The following is a 22898-nucleotide window of genomic DNA, read 5'->3' as shown; positions in this document are numbered from 1 at the left end:
TCTAACCTGAAAGTGAATAGTCAGACTCTCGTCTTCTCACCCCCCCTGTTATCATCAAATCAGGTTTCTCAGTCCCAGGGAGACCCCCTGACCCACAGAGGGTGGTATTGGAACCCTTGGTGGATGACATTTTGGGTCCTGTTGATAGTGTAGATAAGATGGTGGGTGGTGAGTCTTCTTTGGTTAGGTCTGGTGGGGTGGTCCCAGTAGGGGAAGAGATAGTTCTCCAGGAAGGTGACACATTGCCAGTGGGGGTCAGTTTTAAAAGGTGGGGATCTTCTGATGAAGATTCTGTGAAACAAGTAAAGAAGAAGTAATCAGGATCCTACTTGTATAACTCTGAAGGATGGCTTCCCAGCCCATAAGGTTTGCCACCATTAATGTGGCATCCATTCTGTCCGAACGAACTCGTTACATGGCCTTTGATTTTTTTCAGCACGGTTGAGGCTGATTTTATATTTTTGCAGGAGACCAGAATAGGCCGGCTTGCCGACCTACACAAAGCCAAGAGGGAGTGGAAAGGTGGGCCCTCATATTGGTCTCTTGCGGCCGAGCCGTACGGTGAGGTGGCGGTCCTTTTTACCGACATGATAACTGTCCAACGAGTTATAGAACTCCAAGTAGGTAGATGTATGATTTTGGATGTCAACCTGAGAGGACACGACCTGAGATTGATCAACATCTATGGTCCACAAACCAAATGGAAAAGGAAGTGTCTTTTCAGGGAGATAAAGCCATATCTTTTTTCGGCCCGGCAGATAGTCTTTGGTGGTGACTTTAACACTATTATTAGGACCAAAGACAGGGTGTCACTCATCGGACTGTGAGTGCTACTTCTCGTGTGTTTAGGAACCGTGGCCGTCCACCTTCCTGAGGGTCTGCGCATGTGCAGCCCTTTCAAACCTTCAGTACATGTTCCTTTTAGTTAATTGGCTGATCAGGCAACACTCCCTATTTAAAGCACCTGAGGTCAATACCTTGTTGCCTGATCTTGGAGTCTCATTCCCCATGAGCCTCTGAAGGTGTTCCTGTGTTTCCTCGTGTATTCAGCTCCTGCTGATTCCTGTTGTTCGTTTGTGGTTTCCAGACCACTTCAACTCTCCTGTGTTCATCGTGACTGCACCAGCTGATTCCTATCCGCTGCCTCCGTGCTTCTACAGTGTTTAAACCACTTCAACTCTCCTGTGTTCATCGTGACTGCACCAGCTGATTCCTATCCGCTGCCTCCGTGCTTCTACAGTGTTTAAACCACTTCAACTCCCCTGTGTTCATCGTGACTGCACCAACTGATTCCTATCCGCTGCCTCCGTGCTTCTACAGTATCCTGCTCACCTCAACTCTCCTGTGTTTCATCGTGACTGCACCAGCTGATTCCTATCCGCTGCCTTCGTGCTTCTACAGTATCCTGCTCATCGCAATTCTCCAGTGCTCATCGTGTCTGCAGCCAGTCGACCCGCTGCCTCCGTGCTTCTACAGTGTTTCTGCTTGTGTCAACTCGCCTGTCTGCATCGGGTCAACGCTCCGCTGCTTTCACCTCAGCTAGACCGCCTCAACTCTCCCGTGTTCTCCAGGTGTCCAGTTCTATATACTACTGCTTCCTGAGTATTGTTGATATCCTTGCTGGTCTACCTACCGTGCGCTGCACCTACTTGGTTACCGCTTCCACCCTCCTGGGACTTCTCAATCTGCCGGCCTCCAGCCGCTCAGGTATTCCTGCACCTCTCTCTGACAGCCTGCTCTCCTGAACCACGGTATGCATACTTCTCATTGACTGTGCTGGTGTATTGCATATCTAGCTGGACTGAGTTGTTCTCCTCCGGAGTTTCCTATCCACTGAGACTATTGCTATCATTTGACTGTGTTTCCTTTTAGCCTGGATAGTTCTTATGACTTTGTATATTTGTGCAGTGCTGCTCAGTTATTATTATTATTTTGTGCAAATCATCGTGGGATCAAGTTCAGTGTGCCCGTGTATACTCTGCATTGTATTCATCTCCTCGTGCTCCTCCTCACACATATATATCAGTGGTACAACTTGCTAGAGGCAGACCACTGTTCCCTGTTTCCTGAGTCACCAGTTTCCAGTATCCTTTCACATAGCAGTGGTACAACTTGCTAACGCAGACCACTGACTCCCCGGATACCTTCACCTGGATTCCATTCCTTCACCCAGACAGCGGTACAACTTTCTATACGCAGACCGCTGACTCTCATCACCTCCTCGTTACTTCTGGACATTCCTCCTCACTATAGCAGTGGTACAACTTGCTATACGCAGACCACTGACTACCCTCACGTTTCCTTGTCCATCCAGTTCCTCATGTACAGTTATCTACCTATTACCAGTGCTGCTAGTCATAGACTTTCCTTGAGCATTCTCTTACCATCTGCTGTCTCCTGTTCCGTGATCACCCCGCTACCAGAGTATCATATTACCAACTATACTGCTCTGGTAAGTCCATCATCTGGTGATACCTGGGTAAAGACTCCTAGTGCCTGTGACAGTAAGATCAGGCCATGACAGACCCAGATTCGGAACCTACAGCTAAAGAGATGCTGCAGCATCTGGTTACCCGTATGGAGCAACAGGATGCTCGCCAACAGCTGTTGCTGGAATGTTACCAGGCGTTAGCCTCCCAAGGAACATCTGGGCAAAATATCACAGCTAATGTTGATGCTCCTGTGCTTTCCTCCATTTCCCCAGTGCCATCCCAGGTGTCTACAGCTTCCACGCTTCACCTGCCTACTCCGTCAAAGTATGATGGAGACCCCAAAACTTGTAGGGGTTTTCTCAATCAATGCTCAGTTCATTTTGAGCTCCAACCTCAAAATTTCTCTACGCATCGTTCCAGAGTGGGCTATCTCATTTCATTGTTTTCTGGACAAGCTCTCGCATGGGCTTCCCCTCTGTGGGAAAGAAACGATCCATTATTACAGGATAGTGCCAAATTTATTTCCAAGTTCCGAAGTGTATTTGATGAACCAGGTCGTGTCATCTCCGCTGCATCCAGCATCCTCAGTCTACGTCAGGGTTCTCGTACAGTAGGCCAGTACGTCATTCAATTTAGGATATTAGCCTCTGAACTTCAGTGGAACACTGAAGCGTTAATTGCCGCCTTCTGGCAGGGGCTCTCTGATAAAATTAAAGATGCACTGACTACTCAAGAACTACCCACTTCTTTAGAAGAATTGATTTCTCTTTGCCATCGTGTAGACATGAGATTTCGTGAAAGGGAGTCTGAAAAAACAACTTCAGTTAAAGCACCTCTTCGCTCAACTTCTCAACTTCGTCCAGCTTCATCTCCTGTGATACCCATGGAGATAGGACGCTCCAAATTAACCTCTGAGGAGAGAAACCGAAGAGTAAAGAATAGACTTTGTATCTATTGTGCTGATTCCACCCATATGCTCAATTCATGCCCTAAATAATCGGGAAATGCCAGGCCCTAACTAGTTCTGGAGAGGTGAAGTTAGGGTCCCTGGAGTCCTCTCCATGTTCTACGAAATTAAAAGTCTGCGCTTTTGATGTCACAGTTTCCTTTGCTACCAAATCCTTTAAGTCCCAAGCTCTTATTGATTCTGGAGCTGCGGGAAATTTTATTTCTAAATCCCTCGTGAATCAATGGTCCCTACCAGTGATTACCCTGAAGACACCTATTACTGTGACTGCTATTGATGGATCACGCATTATTAATGGTCTTATCACCCAGAGTACGTCTCCAGTAACCCTTCAGATTGGTGTGCTACACCAAGAAGAAATTTCGTTTTTAATTCTTCCTGTTACTACAAGTCCGATTGTTCTAGGCCTTCCATGGCTTCAATGTCACTCTCCCCAGATTGACTGGCACACTCCTCAAGTTACGTCTTGGGGAGCTGAATGTCATCATCGTTGTCTCTCCCAAGTCGTTCCTCTTAAAATACAGCAATCCTCCATTTCACCTTCCTCACCGGGACTCCCTCCTCAGTATGCTTCGTTTGCCGATGTATTTGATAAAACTCAGTCTGAACCTCTTCCTCCTCATCGTTCATGGGATTGTCCGATTGATCTTCTACCTGGCAAGACTCCTCCTAGGGGTCGTGTGTATCCACTTTCATTACCTGAGACTCAAGCTACATCTGAATACATCCAAGAGAATCTCCAGCGAGGATTTATTCGACCTTCTACTTCTCCCGCTGGAGCCGGGTTCTTCTTTGTAAAAAAGAAGGATGGATCATTACGCCCCTGTATAGATTTTCGTGGACTTAACGCCATTACTATCAAAAATCGGTATCCCATTCCACTGATTACTGAGCTATTTGATCGGATTAAGGGAGCTCGGATCTTTTCCAAGTTGGATCTTTGTGGTGCCTACAATTTAATTAGGATCAGGTCCGGTGACGAATGGAAAACAGCTTTTAACACCAGAGATGGGCATTATGAATACTTAGTAATGCCCTTCGGGTTATGTAATGCCCCCGCTGTTTTCCAGGGCTTCATTAATGAGATCTTCCGGGACTTGTTATATGTATGTGTCGTCATTTATCTGGACGACATATTGATCTTTTCACAGGACCTGCCTTCTCATCACCAACATGTGGCAGAAGTCCTTTCCAGACTCCGGAGAAATTCATTATTCTGCAAATTAGAAAAATGTTCATTCGAGTTGCCTCAGATTCCATTTTTGGGATATATTGTCTCCGGAGTTGGTCTGCAAATGGATCCAGAAAAGGTGAATGCTGTGTTACATTGGCCTCAGCCAACTACTCTTCGTGCCATTCAGCGTTTTTTAGGTTTTGCCAATTACTATAGACGCTTCATTCAAGATTTATCTTCGATTGCATCTCCTATTGTGGCCCTGACTCGTAAAGGGGCCAATACTAAGCAATGGTCATCTGAGGCTCTTCAAGCCTTTCAGTTTCTTAAAGAGTCCTTCTCCTCTGCTCCCATTCTTCGACAGCCTGATGTGACGCTTTCCTTCTTCCTAGAGGTAGATGCCTCTAATGTTGGTTTAGGAGCCATTCTCTCCCAAAGATCGGAGCAACAAAAATTCCACCCTTGTGCCTTTTACTCTCGGGGTCTTCTGCCTTCGGAAAAGAATTACACCATCGGGGACAAGGAGTTGCTGGCTATTAAAGTAGCATTAGAGGAGTGGAGATACTTGTTGGAGGGAGCTCGTCATCCTGTGACAATTTTTACTGATCATAAGAATTTCTCATATCTACAGTCTGCTCAATGTTTGAATCCTCGTCAAGCAAGATGGTCTCTTTTGTTTTCTCGTTTTGAGTTAATCATAACCTTCAAACCAGCTGCAAAGAATAAGAAAGCAGACGCTCTATCTCGAGCCTTTGTGACGTCCTCAGACGTTGAAGAGGTTTCCAACCACTCTATATTAGACCCCAAATGTGTTTCTCTGGCTGCTTCTTCCACTAAGGTGCTACCATTTGGGAAAACCCTCGTGCCTCCTGCTCTTAGGAAGAAAATCCTTTCGTGGTTTCACTCTTCTTGTTTTTCTGGACACTCTGGTGAACGCAAGACTTTTGAGATCCTCTCTCGAAGTTACTGGTGGCCTTCTATGAGGAGAGATGTCAAAGATTTTGTGGCTGCTTGTGAATTGTGTTCCCAGTTTAAGACCCCCCGCAGAACTCCAGCGGGTTTGCTTCAACCACTACCCATTCCGTTCAAGCCATGGACCCATATTAGTATGGACTTTGTTACTGATCTTCCTCCTAGTAAAAACTGCAATACTATTTGGGTAGTAGTGGACAGATTTTTGAAGATGGCGCATTTCATTCCCTTGACTGGTTTGCCTTCTTCTTCTACTCCGGCTGAGTATTTCATCAAAGAAATCTTCCGTATTCATGGATGTCCGTCCGAGATTGTGTCAGATAGAGGAGTTCAATTAGTTTCCAGATTCTGGCGGGCCCTTTGTAAGACCTTGGGCATACGATTATCACTCTCATCTTCCTACCATCCTCAATCAAACGGACAAACTGAAAGGGTCAATCAAGATCTTGAGACGTTTATAAGGATGTTCTCGTCAGCCAATCAAGACAACTGGGTAGAATTGCTTCCTTGGGCTGAATTCGCTCATAACAACATGTACCATGAGTCATCTTACTAAAACTCCATTCTTTGTGGTTTACGGTCACCATCCGTCTTTTCCGGAATTTCCTGCCCTCGCTCCCACCCAAGTTCCTGCTGTAGAGACTGTTTGTCAAACCTTCAAAAATATTTGGTCTCAGGTCAAAACCTGTTTAAAGAAGACATCTGCCAGATATAAGTCTTTTGCAGATAAAAAGAGACGGGCTATTCCACCACTGAAAATCGGAGATCGTGTTTGGTTATCTACCAAAAATATTCGTTTGAAGGTTCCATCTATGAAATTTGCTCCTCGTTTTATTGGTCCATATAGGATCATTCAAGTCATAAATCCAGTTTGTTTCAAACTTCTACTTCCTAAGAATCTTTATATTTTCAATGCCTTCCATGTGTCCTTGCTCAAACCTCTCATCATCAACCGTTTCTCGGTCCCTCCTTCAGCACCTCGGCCAGTTCAAATTCATCAGGGAGAAGACTTTGAGATTACTCATATATTGGATGCAAAAATTTCGCGAGGAGTTCTTCATTTCCTCGTTCATTGGAAGGGCTTTGGTCCTGAGGAGCGCTCTTGGATCAAAGCTGAAGATCTCAACGCTCCAGCTCTTCTTAAGAAGTTTTATTCCAAGTATCCGGACAAACCCGGTTCCAGGTGTTCTGTGCCCACCTTTAAAAGGGGAGGTACTGTCACTCACCGGACTGTGTGTTTAGGAACCGTGGCCGTCCACCATCCTGAGGGTCTGCGCATGTGCAGCCCTTTCAAACCTTCAGTACATGTTCCTTTTAGTTAATTGGCTGATCAGGCAACACTCCCTATTTAAAGCACCTGAGGTCAATACCTCGTTGCCTGATCTTGGAGTCTCATTCCCCATGAGCCTCTGAAGGTGTTCCTGTGTTTCCTCGTGTATTCAGCTCCTGCTGATTCCTATTGTTCGTTTGTGGTTTCCAGACCACTTCAACTCTCCTGTGTTCATCGTGACTGCACCAGCTGATTCCTATCCGCTGCCTCCGTGCTTCTACAGTGTTTAAACCACTTCAACTCCCCTGTGTTCATCGTGACTGCACCAACTGATTCCTATCCGCTGCCTCCGTGCTTCTACAGTATCCTGCTCACCTCAACTCTCCCGTGTTTCATCGTGACTGCACCAGCTGATTCCTATCCGCTGCCTCCCTGCTTCTACAGTATCCTGCTCACCTCAACTCTCCCGTGTTTCATCGTGACTGTACCAGCTGATTCCTATCCGCTGCCTCCGTGCTTCTACAGTATTCTGCTCATCGCAATTCTCCAGTGCTCATCGTGTCTGCAGCCAGTCGACCCGCTGCCTCCGTGCTTCTACAGTGTTCCTGCTTGTGTCAACTCGCCTGTCTGCATCGGGTCAACGCTCCGCTGCTTTCACCTCAGCTAGACCGCCTCAACTCTCCCATGTTCTCCAGGTGTCCAGTTCTATATACTACTGCTTCCTGAGTATTGTTGATATCCTTGCTGGTCTACCTACCGTGCGCTGCACCTTCTTGGTTACCGCTTCCACCCTCCTGGGACTTCTCATCCTGCCGGCCTCCAGCCGCTCAGGTATTCCTGCACCTCTCTCTGACAGCCTGCTCTCCTGAACCACGGTATGCATACTTCTCATTGACTGTGCTGGTGTATTGCATATCTAGCTGGACTGAGTTGTTCTCCTCCGGAGTTTCCTATCCACTGAGACTATTGCTATCATTTGACTGTGTTTCCTTTTAGCCTGGATAGTTCTTATGACTTTGTATATTTGTGCAGTGTTGCTCAGTTATTATTATTATTTTGTGCAAATCATCGTGGGATCAAGTTCAGTGTGCCCGTGTATACTCTGCATTGTATTCATCTCCTCGTGCTCCTCCTCACACATATATATCAGTGGTACAACTTGCTAGAGGCAGACCACTGTTCCCTGTTTCCTGAGTCACCAGTTTCCAGTATCCTTTCACATAGCAGTGGTACAACTTGCTAACGCAGACCACTGACTCCCCGGATACCTTCACCTGGATTCCATTCCTTCACCCAGACAGCGGTACAACTTGCTATACGCAGACCGCTGACTCTCATCACCTCCTCGTTACTTCTGGACATTCCTCCTCACTATAGCAGTGGTACAACTTGCTATACGCAGACCACTGACTACCCTCACGTTTCCTTGTCCATCCAGTTCCTCGTGTACAGTTATCTACCTATTACCAGTGCTGCTAGTCATAGACTTTCCTCGAGCATTCTCTTACCATCTGCTGTCTCCTGTTCCGTGATCACCCCGCTACCAGAGTATCATATTACCAACTATACTGCTCTGGTAAGTCCATCATCTGGTGATACCTGGGTAAAGACTCCTAGTGCCCATTACACAGGGAAGGTTCAAGGTCTTCTCTGGGCTATGATTCCATTTTTCTAGTTAGTATGACGAGGCAGGCGGGTCTGGTGGATGTGCATGTTTGCCATTTCCCAGCTCTCACAGGTTTCACTTATTATAGAGGTAGCTGGAGGTCTAGGATAGATAGGTTTTTTGTTAAGGAGAGCTCGAAAACTTTGGCTCCAGAGCTAAAGCTGGTAGAGTTCTCTGATCACGTTTACCTTTAGTGTATCCTTGAATGCCTCACAGACTCTTCAGAAAGGTAGGGGCCTTTGGCACCTGAACTCTAAGCTCCTAGAGGAAGAGGTGATAAGACAGTCCTTTAGAGACTTCTTTGAATCGCAAGAGACGCTTTTGGAGGCAGGTTGGAGTAGGTCAGAGTGGTGGGAGATATTTAAAAAGAAGACCCGGGGTTTCTTCCGTGACCTGGTAGCTAGAAACAACTTGCTAAGAGAAAATACCTATTAAGCATTAAGAAGAAAACTTGGATTCCTGATCTCTGAAAAGGGAGATGGTGGGGAAATCTCCCGAGTGAAGGCTCAGATGAGAGAGGAGCAATATGACCGGTTTGCTTCCTTGGTTCTGGAGAGGGATTACGGGAAGTACCACTCGCCCTTACCTTAACTGCAGAAAATCGGTAGATATGAAAGAGGTGAGGGGCCTGTTTGATGCTGGGGGTGTCCTCAGAGAAAACCGGGAGTGCATCCTTGGTGTTGTGCAGTCTCTCTACTCTGATCTCTTGTCTGAGAAATCATTAGACAGAGAGAAGATGGACCATTTTCTGAGGGAGACACCTGGTCTTGAGGATCTCAGTAGTTCGCTTGAGTCTTTGGGCAGCGAGATAACGGTGGATGCAGTCAGAATGGCCATAGACGAGTTGTCTAAAAAGAAGTCTCCAGGCACGGATGGCTTAACCTCCGAGTTCTTTAAGATCTTTGTGGACATTCTGGCTCCACGCCTTGTGGAGGTTTTTAATGAGAGCCTGGAGAGAGGTTTATTACCTCCCTCCATGAGGGTTTCCGCACTTATTTTGCTGTCCAAAGGGAAAGATCAGTCGCGTATTGAGAACTGGCGCCCCATAGCCCTTCTCAATACCGACAGAAAGATTTTGGCAAAGGTACTTTTTAATAGACTGATGCAGATCTCCGGTCAAATGCTTTCCCCCTCACAGCATTGCACTGTGAAAGGCCGAAGTACCTTCAGTGCTGTCCTGGGGGTCCGGGAGGCCATTGAGCGGTGTCGGGCTGGGAAGTGGGGAAAGTATCTTTTGGCTCTGGATCAGTCGAAGGCCTTTGACAGGGTGGATCACGAGTACCTGTGGGCTCTACTTCTGAGGTATGGTCTTCCAGTGCGGGTGGTGAATTGGCTTCGTACTATTTACAAGCAGGCCGAGAGCTTCCCTCTTGTGAATGGTTGGGTAGGTCCATCCTTTGTGGTCAACTCTGGAGTAAGGCAGGGTTGCCCCTGAGCCCCCTCTTGTATGTGTTTGCAATAGATCCTTTTATTCTAAGGATTGAAGGCAGCTCGATAGGAGGGGTGCTGTTGTGTCCGGAGTGTCCTTTGAAGGTGGTGGCCTACGCGGACGATGTCACTGTCGTCTTGTCGAGTCCTGCGAAAGCAAAGGAGGTAGCAACTCTGGTCTGCAGGTACTCCGAGGCCAGTGGCTCAAAAGTAAACCAGGAAAAGAGTGAAGTTTTCTGGATGGGGGAGGAAGGTGGTCAGTTCGACCTTCCGGACAGCCTTCCCCGGGCCAGTAGCAAGATCAAAATTTTAGGAATTCAATTCGGACCTGGTGATTACGTCAAACAAAACTGGGGGATAAAACTGGAAGAAGCTTCTCGGAAAGTGGAGAGCTGGAGGAGGTGGAAGCTTTCTCTTAGGGAAAGAGTAGACCTTGTGAAGACCTACCTGATCCCCAAATTTCTGTACATTAGCTACGTGTGAATTTTGCCACAGTCTTTATGGTCTAGGGTTTACGCAGTTTTCTTCCTTTTACTTTGGGGGAATAGGTTGAACCTGATCAAGCGAACTGTGACCTACAGATCGAGGAGGGTTGGTGGCCTGGGTATGGTTAACCCAGTGCTGTTCTTTCTAACAACTTTTTTAAAGTTGCAACTCAGTAGTCTCTTTCTTGAGACTCCTCCTCAATGGGTAGGTGGCTTTAGAGTCTGGGTGCACCCCTTCCTTAATGTTTAGATGGAAGGTGGCAGGGTGAGGACCTTCCGGGTCCGTCATGGGTATCTCCCGACCTATGCATCTCTGGGATTGAAAGTGACAAGGCGTTGGGGCCTGGAGGCGGGGGAAGTCAGGAACTTCTCTAGAAGGGAGTTGGAGAGGAGAGTCCTACACTCTCACTTTTGGGCTCAGCTGTCACTGAGAGACTGCCCAGATGATGTATGCTCAGAAGGTCTTTCCCTGGTTAATTCCGGGAGAGTTCCTCTGAAGTTTTGGGACATTGCCTGACTCTCTTTCCATGGGAGACTCTATGTGAGAGGGAATCTGAAGTATAGAAGTGCCGATGATCGTGGTTGTCCACGGGAGGAGTGTCAGGGGAAGGAGGAGTCTATGGACCACTTTTTGCTTGAGTGCCCCTTTAACATAGAAATTTACAGGAGAGTTTCCAGGTCTTTGGGCATCCCTTGCCTTTCGGGGCTCAGTTACCCTTAATTGGTCTACGGTGCTTTCAAGGATAGGTGGCGGGTTTTTGATTTGGGCACCCTTTTTTTAGTTAGTTTAGTTACTAGATACTTCACTTGAAACGATAGGTGTCAGGTTTCCATTAGACAAAAGGTCCTTCCCTGTGAAGTGGTGGTGGGTGACATTCTCCACGTGGTGTGGAAATTAAGGGATATGGAGAAGCGCCGGATGACCAATGCAAACTGGGTCAGGCTCTGGCGGGGTCTGAGGCCTCCGTAGGGGGGCCAAAGTCCGGTATGTCCTCCCATCTGTGGCTGCCTATCTTTTCACCTCCCTTAGATTTTCAGTGAATAATTACCGGTATTTTTATATATAGCTACATATATCTAAACGGTCAGTTATTTCTTCTTTGCTTTAGAATATTTTGATGGTTTGTTGTGGTTTTTGTTGGTTGGGGGTGGTTTGAATTGTTTCTTTTGGGTGGTTTTTGATGTGGCTTTAAATAATGCATTATATTTGTTTTGTTTTTGTTTATTTGATGTGAACACCCTACTTTTTTTATGTTGTGCTTTTATCCTGTTTTTATTATGGACTAATGCTGGACTTTATGGGACATTTCCCTTAATATTTATGTTCTTTTAATTTTGGATGCCACAATGTGTGGTAATTGGTTATGTTATGTTGCAAGCTTTAAATAAACAATATTTCCAGCCATCACATAGGCCATGGGCGTCCTCCGTTTTATTGGTTCCCAAGAAGGACAAAAAAATGCGGTTTTGCGTAGACTACCACCTGTTGAACGAGGTGACCGTGTCTGATGCCTATCCCCTGCCCTGAATTGACACTCTGTTTGACGAGCTAGCTGGAGCAAAGTATATTTCCATCTTTGACTTCAGCAAGGGGTATTGGCAGATACCGCTAACCCCCGAGGCTCAGGAATGATTGGCATTCAATACCGCATTTGGCCTGTTCGAGTTTAAGTCCATGCCATTTGGGATGATGAATGCGCCCGCCACCTTCCAGCATGTAGCTGATTACCTACTGGAAGAGTGTAAAGGCTTTTCTCAGGCGTACTTGGATGACATTGCCATTTTCAGTAAAGGGAGGACCATCTGAGACATGGAGAGCAAGTGTTGGAGAAAATTCAATGGGCAGGTCTGACCATCAGAGCAGACAAGTGTCAAATGGGGATGTCAGAGGTGCAGTATCTTGGTCATCATGTGGGGGGAGGTAGGGTTAAGCCAGAACTAGCTAAGGTAGAGGCAATCCGAGACTGGTCCCGGCCCACAACCCAAAAACATGTACTGGCCTTCTTAGGGACCTCAGGCTACTACAGACGATTTGTTTAAAACTTTAGCACTGTAGCGAAACCCCTGACAGATCTCACTAAGAAGAAACTCCCCAAAGTAGTTGACTGGACACCCGCTTTTGAGCTGGCATTTCAGTCGCTAAAGGAAGCCCTGGTTCGTGCTCCAGTACTGTTGGCGCCTAATTATGACGAGGTCTTTATTGTGCAAACTGACGCGTCACAGTATGGATTGGGAGCAGTACTTCGCCAGGTGGGGCCTGATGGGCAGGAGCACCCCGTTGTCTATTTGAGCAGAAAACTGCTAAACCTGGAGTTGGGGTATGCCACAATGGAGCAGGAATGCTTGGCCATTGTTTGGGCAGTGAAAAAACTACAACCTTATTGATATGGACGACATTTTACTGTAGCGACTGATCATAATCCTTTAAAGTGGCTACAACACACTTAAGGGAAAAATGGCCGTTTGTTGCTCTGGAGCCTTGCACTTCAAATTTATGACTTTAACATAATTCACAAGCAAGGAAAGACTCACAGCAATTCGGATGGACTGTCTCGGCAAGAAGAGCCAGAACCTTCGGATCACCTCCCGTAACCCTAGGATACTGCGGACCGGGAGCCAAATCGTTGGACATGGCACCCTGGTTGCTGCATGGACAAGGGGGGGAGAGTTGTGACTGGATCACTATTAAATAACTTTTGGTAAAAATGTATTTAAAGCAAATAGCGCAGGGCACTTATTTATATAATTGCATTTGCACTTATTTTTTGATATTGTGTATATTATAAGATTATATAGAAGTATTTGGCGACTGTCTGAAGTATTCATGCCAGTCAGAACTTTTGACTTGCTATTGAGTCTCCTGTCTCTGAAATAAGCTCCAGGAAATCACAGCAAGGTTTTTAAGAATTTCATAGCTAAGTATAAATATTAGTGGCTTTGCAATGTATGTAGATCAATGTTTTGGTAAACAGGGTTACATCCTGATTCTAAAAATAGTCTATGTCAGAACTGTATAGAAGATAAGCTGTGTGAGCCTGTAATGTATCATTCTTCTGACTTCATCTGACCTGATCACCCTGGTACCTTCAACTAGGATGAGAGATAATAAATCATCTTGTTTCAAAGAGCTGCTTGGAAACATCTTCAATATCGCTGTATTCCTGTGATCTACAGATTAGAAACAAATCTAAACCGTTCTCCGGCTGTGTCTGAGGTTTGGACCCAAGCTTTTCCAGTACCACCGCTCTGCCTGCTACCCATGCAGCCGTGGTTAGTGTGATAGGTCAAGGGGGATTCATTCACAGGAACCAGGATCGATAGTAAGAGTTCCGGAGTTACCAGCCCGTGTACACCAGCAACGAGGTACACTAGCAGCGTCAGTGACCCAGAAGGAACGTGGTTCTGAGTGCCATAGAAGGAGCTCAGTGGTGGCAGCATTATAAGCCCCTTTTACTTTGGCAAGAGGGTGCATTTGGGATAACAAAAGAGAACGGTGGCAAAGAAAGCCCAGCCGGTTCCCAGCAACAACAGACAGGGTGGCATGGGCGGTCCATCCTGTCACACCACTACTCTCGTGTCCAGACTCCATATTCCCTTCCATCTATTGCCACAACCATTGGTACTAACTGCAGTGGATGGCAATCGTGTCAGCAACGGTTCCATCACCTGCATCACCAGTCCGGTCTGGTTGCAGGGTGTCACGAACAGCACTACTTGAGTCTTCGTGATGCATGTGTGACACAGGGTTAACCAAAACACAACCACCTGGTCTGTCTAAAATGATTAAATCCTTCCCTATCTATGCCACACACTAGCTTTGCGGTACTAATTATGCCACCACCAAGGTTTTTTTCTGACAAGAGCTGACACTCTTATTTAGGAAGCCTTCGGTTCTCCCTAGCATTAATCTAACACAATTTACTTTAATCAGAGTTCACATAAAACCTCAATGTTCTCCTTGTTTCAATTAGGTAGCGTCTTGACCAAACTGTCGTGTGAATTCGTAAGAACACAGAGACTTGAACTTATTAAGTGTAATTTAATATGGAAAATACATCCACAGTGCTTAAGATAAAAATATAATAAAAGGCATACAAATATAAAGCAATTGTTTCTTATAAAATAAAAAGGATAAAACACAGAATTGATACCTCACTTAGAATCAAGTTTCTGGTGCTGGGAGAAGCAGAAAAAATGGGATCTCTTCAATCAAATGACTCCCTCAGAGAGAACCACGAGTTACATATTCACTACAGTTTTAAAACCAAGCTACAGGACCCACAGCCCCCCTTCCTGTGAGGTCAGAACCAACAGGACTGTAGAATGCAAATTAGGGTTTTATGATTATGCTGTAGAGACAGGTTTTTGTCACTCTATCCTAACTTCTCACCCATATGACTTACAAACCTTATTTTACCTCCACACAACAGGTCATAAGTTTCCCTTCATCTGCATACCACACATGCCTCTGGTATGTATGATATTGGAGAAAATGATATGATATTTTCCTGTGACCCTATTCAGCATGAATCTGTCATTACCATACAACCCTGTCTCTGCAGTCGGCATGTCTGGGGCCTCCCAAACATGTGTTAGATTTCATTGTCTTGCAAGAGATATCCTCAAAGGCTTTCACATTTGCGTCCTGCCATAAATGGTATAAGGTGCTACCCTTATCTACCAGCCCCCTCTGGGTAGTTTAACATACACAAAACCCATTAATCTAACAGCTTCTAAGAGAACCATGTCACACTATTTCTAGGAAGTAATTCACAAACATATATTTGCAGATTTATGCCTAAAAGTTAGCTTGCACATGACACAGGGGTTCTTCCTCACAAGTGGATCAAGTTCCTGGTTATTCCACAATCCGCAAATTACATCATTCTGGGTTTGCCCTGGCTGAGAACACATTCTCCACAATTTGATTGGCATCATGCCCAGGTTTCCTCCTGGGGTCCTTCCTGCTTTCAAGGCTGTCTTTCTAAAGTTTGTCCGCTGGCTCAGCTGCCTTGTCTTTCGCTCTCCTCCCAAACAACACTTCCTGAACCATACTTGGGCTTCCTTAATATTTTTAGCAAGTCAGCTTCTGAGAAACTGCCTCCGCAATGTACATGGGACTGTACCCTTGAGCTTGTTCCTGGTAAGACAATCCCTAAGGATAGGGTATACCCTCTATCTTTACCGGAGAATGGAGCCATGTCCCAGTACATTTCAGAGAACCTCCAGCGGGGCTTCATTCAAAAATCCTCTTCTCCGGTAAGGGCCGGATTCTACTTCGTCAAAAAGAAGGACGGTTCCTTAAGACCTTACATTGACTACCACCGCCTGAATGCCATAACTGTCAAGAATCGTTATCCACTTCCCCGCATTCCAGAATTATTCGACCGCATCCGCAGTGCTCAAGTCTTCACCAAGCTTGACCTCAGACCTGGTACGCATTCGTAAAGGGGATGAGTAGAAGACAGCCTTTAACACTCGGGATGGGCATTACAAGTATTTGGTTTTCTCTTGACTTGCTTTTTCCAATTGCGGTCATGTTAGAGTGGTCCTCTCCTGTCACTGGGATCACTCCCTGTATTGTAAGCTTGACAAATGTCTCTTTGAACGTCCTCAAGTTCCCTTCCTTGGCTACCTAGTCTCCAGAACTGGTCTCCAAATGGACCCCTTAAAGATGGATTCAATCATCAACTGGCCACAACCGTGTGGCCTTAAAGCCACCCAGCGGTTCATCAGGTTCGCCAACTACTACCACCAATTTATCAAGGGGTTCTCATCCCTCATCGCTCCCATTATAGACTTGACACTTAATGGAGCCTGTTGCAAGATCTGGCCTCAGGATGCGATAGCTGCCTTTAAATTCCTTAAGGAGGCCTTCACTTATGCTCCTATTCTCAAGCAACCTTAACAAGAACCCCTTTTTTCTAGAGGTAGACGCCTCCTCCGTAGAAATATGGGCTGTCCTGTCTCAAAAGTCTTCTGGTTCATTTGAAACATGTGGATTCTTCTCTAAAAAATTCTGTGAGAGGAACTAGGGAATTGGGGATAAGGAGCTCCTAGCTATCAAGATTGCCTTGGAGGAGTGGCGTTATCTTTTGGAGGGCACCCAACATCCCGTGACGGTGATGACTGACCACAAGAGTTTAACCTATCTTCAGGATTCACAATGTCTCAATCCTCGCCAGGCTCGCTGGTCACTTTTCTTTTTCCTTTTCCAACTGATACTCACCATTCGCCCCGGTTCCAGAATTCTCAAAGCAGATGCCTTATCAAGTCCTTTTGACAATTCTGACTCCCTGGTGCTCCCGAATTGTAAACCCATTCTCAATCCCGTCCGAGTCGTGGCTCTAACTAACTCGGCTACGATTTCTCCTCCTCCTGTACGCTCTTTTGCGAATCTTCATCTCCGCCCCAAATTGTTAAGCTGGGCTCACGAGTCCAAATTTGCAGGTCATGCTGGCTACAAGAGGACTAAGGCGTTCATCTCCAGATATTATTGGTGGCCCTCCCTTGGTGAAAATTTGTACAGGCTTGCAGTGTATGTGCACGCCACAAGGTTCCCAGACAAAGTCCTTCTGGTCTTCTTCTCCCACTTCTGATCCCAGACTCTCCCTGGACCAGCAACACCATGGACTTTATTACCGATTTAACTCTGAGTCATGGCTACAACACTATCTGGGTTGTGGTAGACCAATTTTCAAAGATGGCCCATTTTACCCCTTGTAAAGGTTTACCTTCACCCTCTGAACTTGCACGATTGTTCCTAAAGAATGTTTTCCGACTTCACGGCTGTCCCCAGGAGATCTCCTATTGTGGAGTCTAATTTGTTGCAAAATTCTGGAGAGTTTTCTGTGGGAATCTCCAAATCAAGCTTAAATTTACCTTCGGCTATCACCCCCAGATGAATGGGCAGACCGAGCGGGTTAATCAAGATTTGGAATGTTTTTTGCGATGTTTTTCTTCTGAACATCAATCCTCCTGGAGTGATATTCTCTGTTGGGCGGAGTTTGCACACAATAATCATTTACATTCTTCCTCGGGTTGCTCTCCCTTCTTCACGGTCTATGGCAAAAATCCTACTCCTCCCTTCTTGCTAGAGGCTCCTGTATCGTCTGTTCCTGCTGCTGATACTTTTACTCACGATCTCTGGCAAATCTGGACCAAGACTCAAGCAAGACTTTTGGAGGCTGCTCTGCGGTATGAGGGCGCTACTGATAGCCATCGCAGGAACTTGCCTGTCCTGAAAGTTGGAGATCGAGTAGGGTTAGCCACTCATAATCTCATTCTCTGTGTCCCCTCAATGAAATTAGCTCCTCGTTTTATTGGACCCTTTCCCATTTCTCAAGCTATTAATCCGGTCTCCTACAAACTCTCCTTACCTCAAGATCCATAATGCTTTCCACATCTGTTTGTTAAAACCACTGGACCTCTTCAAGGAACCAGCTACTCCTCGCCCATCAAAACATCTCTTGGAGACGAGTATGAAGTGGAGAGAATCTTGGAGGTTCGCTCTCTCCATGGCAAGATCCAGTACCTGATACATTGGAGGGGCTACGGTCCAGAGGAGAGATCTTGGGTACATGAAGCTGATCTTCACGTTCCTCATCTCCTTGCAGTGTTTCGAGAGAGGACCAACCCTTCTTTGTGAGAGAGAAGGGGAGGGGGTACTGTCAGGCACCATCCCCACTATTCCTCTGGGATGGCCGCCTGATAGACTCGGCTGGGGGCATCCTGCTGCTAAGCAACAGGCACGCAGCGTCCCCGGCCGTCCTCGCTCTGGCGGGTATGTGCCCTCTGACTCGTTCCATTGCCTAGCAATGGGACGCTTCCGTTTGGCGGCCAGTGTGTCTGACCGCCCCTTTGTTCCTCTTCCTAACCCTGCCTTCCTGCCTCTATTTAAACACTGCTCTGGCACCATTAGTGTGCCAGAGTATCAGGTTCCCTGTCTCCTGCGTTATTTACTGTTCCATAGCTCCTATTTTGGTTCTGACCCGGCTTCCCTGACTTCTCTCCTGGATTGTGCTATTATTCTGTTGTGACCCGGCTTGTCGATTATTCTATTGTATTCACTCCTATTCTGTTCCTGTGAGCTCGGCCTGCCTGACTTCTCTTTTGGATCTCCCTTTGGTACCGTTATTCCTGATTGGCTTCTGACCCGGACTGTCTGACCTCTCTCTACCACTGCATCGGCCACTGGCTAGTAGGACCACGACCTCGTGCCCTGTGCAGCTAAGCCTAAACCTCCTTGCGGGGGTCCCTGGTGAACACCAGGGGCACGTTAGGCTCCACACCTGCTAGTTCAGTGGCGCTAATACCGTTTACTGGAACCTGAGCATCCGTAGCCTACAGTCGAGGCCCGACAGCCTGCATGACTTTCTCCTTTATTTGATAATATTGCATACAGAGGATGACACCTCTAGGTTGCGGTTGCTGACCTGGTGCGGATCTGGGTCGTAGAGATCTGTGCACTCTATCCAAGAGAAGGTCTGCATCCGTAGCATCCGTTAAAATAGTTTTAAAGAAGCCAAGCAAGAAGTCGGGGAGGGATCGTGCGTCCACTGTTTCAGGGATGTATTTGAGGCGATGTTATTCCTCCGGGCTCTATTCTCAATATCCTCGCATTTCTCTGACAGAGGTGTGACATCGGTGCATAGTAGGATAGCTCATGTGTGGTATCCGCTAAAGATCTGCAAATCTCATCTGTTTTGATCTCCACGGCATCAGTGTGGTCACCCAGTTCATTTATATCTTTGCGACAGCCTAAGAGTGCTTGTCGCAACTCGGTGTGGAATGTCGTCTTGATATCTTGGACCAAAGAGCTTATTAAATGCATCATGGCAGATGGGACATCATTCTCTCCTGGCGTGTCTGAACTTGGTGAACGGTTAGAATGCTATTGAGCCATGGACGTCGTTTGCGATTTAGAATTTTTTTGCTTCTATAAAAGAAGTTAGAGGTGTCCATGGAGAAGGTCCATTTTGTTCTGGATGTCTTTACAAGCCGATTGTTCTCTTATAGTAAGCTAATGTTCTAAAGACAATGGGGCATATTCAATTCCAATCCCGATTCGTGAGATCGCGCCGGAACGGCCGCGAACGTATTCCGCGGTACCGCAATAACGTGGATTTCCGTTCGCAGCCCATAGGGCTGCGTACGAAAATCCGTGTTATTGCGATACTGTATTACCGGCAGTACTGCGCATTTTCCGCGGTAACGCGCGTTACCGCGGATCGGATCGGAATTGAATATGCCCCAATGAGTTGATGCCCCCCTTTGGGATCATTAGTACATTTTAGCTGAAGGAAAGATCACAGGCGAATGTTTGTGGTGAGGCGGGTGGCGGCGGTGACACCAGGTCCCGAGCAGTGAGGTATATTTGCTTTGCATGCGCTCTGCGTTTTCAGCACTAAAGGGCATATTAAATTCCGATCCAATCCGATCCGCGGTAACGCGCATTACCGCAGAAAATGCGCAGTACTGCCGGTAATACGGCACCGCAATAACGCGGATTTTCGTACGCAGCCCTACGGGCTGTGAACGAAAATCCACGTTATTGCGGTACCGCGGATTAGGTTCGCGGCTGTTCCGGCGCGATCCCGCGGATCGGGATCGGAATTGAATATGCCCCTAAGAGTCCACGATATTCGGTGGCTCGCAGTCCTTTGTTATGCCACATAGGAGGTCAACGTGCTTTTGCCTAAAAGTGAAAGTAAAGGCAGTTGTTCTCAGTGTGGCCCCTAGGTGGCGACAAAGTGTTAGAAAGAGAGTGCTAGGTTAGTGGTTCTCAAACTTTTTCAGTTCGCGGCACCCTTAGGAGTCTCTATAATTTTTCAAGGTACCCCTCCAAAATAATTAATGAGCAGTCACGGTTTTTAAGTATTTGAGTCAAAATAACGCAATAAGTTTTTTAGGTCAGGACAGAAATACTTAGTAAGTAGTTTGCAAAAATAATATATATCAATCTCAAGGGAAAACTATATTTTTATATATTTTTTTCAATTACATTTCTGCCAAAGAATAATTTACAGCTAATATTAAGAGGAATAAGAACAAACTAAATAAAACAGCAACACATACAAAAATCAACACACTGTGCCCTTTCATCCACACACTCTGTGCCCCTCTTTCATTGACACACTGTCTGCCCCTCTTCATCCTCACTGTCTGCCCCCATCATCCACACACAATGTCTGCCCCTCTTCATCCACTCACACTGTCTGCCCCTCTTCATCCACACAAACTGTCTGCCCCTCTTCATCCACACACACTGTCTGCCCCTCTTCATCCACACACTGTCTGCCCCTCTTCATCCACACACTGTCATGGTCACTAGGAGTCTTGACCCAGAATTTACCAGATGTAGCTTTACTCACCAGAGGTACGGAGTCTAACACAGTGGCTGGTCTTCTCCAGGAACTCCCGCAAGGAAGTATGGGTTTTAGCGGCTTCCACTGTGCAGGTCGCGGCCCTCTGAAGAGTATGGTAAATAGACTGATACAGCTATACACAATGAGAGAAAGGACCTCCTTGAGCTGGATAAAAGGAGGAATGCCAGAAGATTAGATAATCTCTGAAATAGTAGGAATAGTAATGACACAGCGAGAATGATGATCAGTAGTAACTGGGAATGAGAGGTTCTTAGAATGCAGGTAAACTGTAACAGACGGATACTTCACAACTACAGAAAGATTATACGAGCAGCCAAGTAGCAGGGAAGTCAACGACTAGCAGATATTACCACATATACAAAGTAGAAACTCAGTCCCGGTAATAAATAACATACAAGGCAGCGTGGAGCAGTCTGCGACTGACAGGTATTACCACTGGTGTGGAATAGAGACTTGTCCAGGTGCAGGCAAGGTACGAGGTAACGTGGAGTGGTCTGCGGTTGACAGATATTACCACTAGCATGGAGTAGAAACTTGTCCAGGTGCAGGAAAGATACGAAGTAGTGTGGAGCGGTCTGCAGCTGACATGTATTACCACTGACATGGAGTAGAGGCTTGTCCAGGTGCAGGTAAGATACAAGGTAGCGTGGAGTGGTCTGCAGCTGACAGGTATTACCACTGGCGTGGAGTGGAGACTTGTCCAAGTGCAGGTAAGATATGAAGTAGCATGAAGTGGTCTGTGGCTGACAGGTTTTACCACTGGCGTGGAGTAGAGACTTGTCCAGGTGCAGGTGAGATACGAGGTAGCGTGGAGCGGTCTGCGGCTGACAGGTATTACCACTGGTGTGGAGTAGAGACTTATCCAGGTGCAGGTAAGATACGAGGTAGGGTGGAGCGGTCTGCGACTGATAGGTATTACCACTGGCGTGGAGTAGAGACTTGTCCAGGTGCAGGTGAGATATGAGGTAGCGTGGAGCGGTCTGCGGCTGACAGGTATTACCACTGGCGTGGAGTAGAGACTTGTCCAGGTGCAGGTAAGTGGCTACAGCATACAGGAACCATGAACAGGAACAGAGAACTCCTTAGTACTTCAGAGGATTGAGGACCAAGAACAGGCAAAGGTAGTAGGGCAGCAGGTGTCTTAAATAGTGAGAAGTAATTAATCATCCAATGAGGAGAGAAACAAGGTTTTAACAGTCTGTAGGTCTGCACATGCGCAGACCCCTGGTCAAGATGGCGGGCGGCCGCGGCACAAGACAGGTACCGGCAAGGCGGAGAGAGACCCAGGTCCCGAGACAGAGGAACCAATAGACCGGTGAGTGACACACACACACACTGTCTGCCCCTCTTCATCCACACACTGACTGCCCCTCTTCATCCACACACTGTCTGCCCCTCATCATCCACACACTGTCTACCCCTCTTTATCAACACACACTGTCTGCCCCTCTTCATCCACACACACTGTCTTCCCCTCTTCATCCACACACACTGTCTTCCCCTCTTCATCCACACACACTGTCTTCCCCTCTTCATCCACACACACTATCTGCCCCTCTTCATCCACACACACTGACTGCCCCTCTTCATCCACACACACTGTCTGCCCCTCTTCATCCACACACTGTCTGCCCCTCTATATCCACACACTGTCTGACGCTCTTCATCCTCACTCTGCCCCCTCCTTCATTCTTTTGCCCCTCAATTGCAGTTCCCTTTCACCTTTCTTTCCGTTTCTTTACTTTCCATACTTGGCCTTCTTTCTTCTATTTCTTCTGTCTTTTTCTCTGTCTTTTTACCAATGCAGCGAGGCCTGGGACCCGGCATCCTCCCCACTTCTGCCGCTTCTCACTGAATATTCAGTGAGGAGGGAGGAGGATGCTGGGACCCAGGCGCCGCCGGATTGGTAACTTGTATTTTTTTGTCCCCTGGCCGCGTCACCCCTTTGACAGCGCCACGGCACCCCTGGGAGCCGCGTCACACATTTTGGGAACCGCTGTGCTAGGCAGTAGTGGCTGTATGCAGGGGGAATTAACCCTCTAGCCTCTGTTGTCACTGGAGGGACTAGCTTTGTGCGTGCTGAATGAGAGGGAGCCGAAGCACCATGCTGGAGCCT

Source organism: Mixophyes fleayi, chromosome 8, assembly GCF_038048845.1.
Source record: "Mixophyes fleayi isolate aMixFle1 chromosome 8, aMixFle1.hap1, whole genome shotgun sequence".
NCBI classification, from domain to species: domain Eukaryota; kingdom Metazoa; phylum Chordata; class Amphibia; order Anura; family Limnodynastidae; genus Mixophyes; species Mixophyes fleayi.
This window is presented reverse-complemented; position numbering follows the sequence as displayed.